Source organism: Ictidomys tridecemlineatus, chromosome 7 (genome assembly GCF_052094955.1).
Source record: "Ictidomys tridecemlineatus isolate mIctTri1 chromosome 7, mIctTri1.hap1, whole genome shotgun sequence".
Lineage (NCBI taxonomy): Eukaryota > Metazoa > Chordata > Mammalia > Rodentia > Sciuridae > Ictidomys > Ictidomys tridecemlineatus.
The window spans coordinates 110,890,291-110,893,664 of NC_135483.1; the positions used below are offsets into that span (position 1 = coordinate 110,890,291).

The 3,374-nt window shown below is 38.7% G+C and overlaps 1 pseudogene; it reads right to left on the minus strand.

Annotated features, from left to right (window-relative positions):
- Nucleotides 1-1,385: 1,385 nt before the first annotated feature.
- LOC120883741 (activating transcription factor 7-interacting protein 1 pseudogene) lies at nt 1,386-2,734 on the minus strand (annotated as a pseudogene).
- Between the last annotated feature and the right edge of the window lie 640 nt (nt 2,735-3,374).

The window sequence follows — 3,374 nt, forward strand, 5'->3', positions numbered from 1 at the left end:
TTTTGCAAGAAGAGTCAATTTGCAAGATGGTCAAGGGCAGAGGTAGAAGACCCAAGTCTCAAATCTGCCTCCCTAAGGATAGGGTTTGGGGTAAAGAATTGTTGTGACTGAAATCTTGGGGAAAGGTAACTACTGTACATGCATAGTCACTTTTTAAGACTTTGCATGGAAAAAACATGTTCAGAAAACAGCTGTGCTTATATGATTTGAAGGTGGAGTTTTGGGCTCCCTGATCTCAAAAATTTTTGTGAAGAGTTGGAGTTTTGACAAAAGCACCCTTCAGGACCCTGAAAACTAATCCAGGCAACTGTTATCCTAATCAACATCCAGAGGTGTTATCCTAGTATAGTATAGCTAGCAGGAAATTAATAATATGTGGCTCAGTGTGTAATCTGAATAATTAGTGATTTTTTAAATCAACTTAAAGTAAGTAACAAAGAGGAACTATTGGAGCTGAGTCCAAGAAGTAAAAAGTATACAAAAGGTTGGCCCATGAAAGTGAGACTAGGCCAGCTGTGTTTGTTGGCTGGTAATTATTAAAGTCAGAATCTGTCAACTCATAAAGCTCTTGGAGACCAAGGTTTTATATTGTTGATGGTTATATTCTTGAGAATGGCTCTCGGGTCCTAGAGAGATGCAAAAGATACTTATTGACAATTGTAAACTCTTCCGTAAATACCTAATAGAAGGTTGTAGCCTATCAAGCAAGAGCTCAATTTTATAATTACATTATGTCCAATCTCACTGGTACTATAAGAGAATTATATGTAGCCTGATCTTCAACAACACTGAGTTGTTTTCATATTTCTAATTCAATATGTAAAAATGTTATCTCATTTTAACTTCTAACATTTTGAGCATTTGATAACATTTCACATGTTTTAATTAATCATTTGTACTTCTAAAACAAATTATCTATTCAAGTCTTTTGCTCATAAACATATAGAAATTATATCAATTTATACAACTGCTTTCAATATTAAGGTTATTAATAAATTGACATAAATGTAGTTAAATAACTTCTCAATTTTGCTATCGTTGAATTCCATTCATAGTAATAAAAACTGAGAACTGTTCTACTTTTCTATATTCAAATATTCTCTACTTTTTGAGTTATTTATCTGTTATCCAGAAATTGGAAAATAGTCACTTTTATTCCTCTATATTAAATTGGGCTTGATATTCTACATTTACTTTTTTTTTTCTTGGTCTGGGAGAAGATTCTTGCTTTACAGGCTGAGTTTATTTTACTTCTGGTTATAAACAATGTAGTATATACACACATCTGTCCAAGAAATCTTGCAGAAATGTGGATTTTACACTAGGTATCTTGCACAAGATTAAAAATAAGACCAAAAGGTGGGAACTTTTAAAAGAGGAAACAATCAAGGCTCCAAGATTTCACTGCTCTGGGAAGAAGAGATCACATTCGTTGAATGAGGATCACAAAAAGGTCCAAAACATCCATAAATATCATTGGCTCCTACTGCAAAATAGTATTTGCTACCAGAAACAAACTGGGTAAGAGTACAAGCCCTGGGAAAGGGAAGTGACTTTACCTCCCCAGTCTTTTTCCATTGTGAGAACACAGTGGCACTGGGTTCCTCATAGTAAGCATAGAGTCGGTAACTCCGCAGTAGCACAGCTTCAATCCACCTCCAGGATACTCCATGACAGTATAATGTCATTTTGACTGAACTTGTGCTAACTTCAAGTGTAGCTTCTGAGGTATAGAGGTGCTGGCAGCTTCTGATGTGGTTGTGGGGCTTCTGGTAAGGGTGCCGGTGCACAACTCACAGGGACTCCGTATGCACTTGCAGTGGTTGGTGATGCGCTGTGAGCTGAGGACCTGCTGATCCCAGAGTTAGTCCATTGTTTACAACATATGTGGTAGTTTGAGGCACTCAAACTGTAACACTCTTTTGAAGGTTGACCTGAAGAACAATAAGAGCCTGCATAAGAGTTCCCCGGAGGGGAGCCTGAGGTGGTGGTGCTGGGAGAGTCGTAAAAACCACCTGATGGTTTCCAGGAGCTCTTGGCACAGGGAGTCTTGTGGTCACCTGAGTTATTATATGATGTGTTACATTCAAGGTGGTTGGAGCTGTAGGTAGCAAGTGTGTTGTTTGAGATGGTCCACCTGTTAGCACCTCTGATGCCTGAAGAGGTGGTGGTGGTTGTATGGGTTGCAATGGTCAAGACATAGCTAAGAAGAACCCATGGCTGATACAGGAGTGTGATTTAGCTTTTTTGCATCTCGTAAAGCTCCAGTTTCTTCGTCATCCATTGTGAGATCAATGACACCACTTGAATCACTGCCAGTGGCTTTTCCAGTCTGTGATGTGCTATCGGCAGCTTCTTTATCAACAGAAGCATCTACTGTTTTGTTGGTTTTCAATTCTTGGGGTGATAGTGCTGTTTTGTTCTGCAGAAGATGAAGTACTAAAAGCAGAAATTGGAATTCTCATCTGTATAGGACCACGGTTATTTGATGGACTATAGAGTCCTGATGGGCCTACTGTATGTAAAGTCCTTGTGGCTTGTACAATAGAGTGTGCTGTGGGAACAGCCTGTACGGCAAGCGTTGTTCCTAATGGTTCCCTTGAATACTAGGACTGAGCACAGAAGGACCCTTGTTTGGTTTAGCGGGATTTGGCAAGGATACCTTGCCAGGATTTGGTAAGGATACAATCAACAGTAAATGTTGACAAAGATGTGGGGAAAATGGTACAATCATATGTTGCTGGTGCAACTCCAAATTGGTATCACCACTATAGAAAGCAGTATGGAGATTCCTCAGAAAACTTGGAATGGAACCACCATTTGGCCCAGTTATCCCATTCCTTGGTTTATACCCAAAGGACTTAAAATCAACATACTACAGTGATGCAGCCACATCTATTCTATGAATGGAAGCTCAATTCACAATAGCTAAACTATGGAGCCAACCTATGTGCCCTTCAACAGATATATGTATACAGAAAATGTGGTACATATACACAATGGAATATTACTCAACGTTAAGGAAGAATAAAATTATTTGCAGGTAAATGAATGGAGCTGGAGACTATTATGCTAAGTGAAATAAGCCAGTCCCAAAGAACCAAACACCAAATGTTTTCTCTGATTTGAAATTACTAATTAACAATAAGGGGGGGCAGCTAGGGAAGAATAGAAGTACTTTGGATTAGACAGAGAGGAATGAAGGGAGGGGAAGGGATATGGGGGTAAGAAGGACAGTAGAATGAATCAGATATTATTACCCTATGTGCATATATGACTGCACAATTAGTGTAATTCAACACCATATCTTCATGTACAGAGAATGAGAAGTTACCTCCACTTATGTATGATGTATCAAAATGCATTCTACTGTC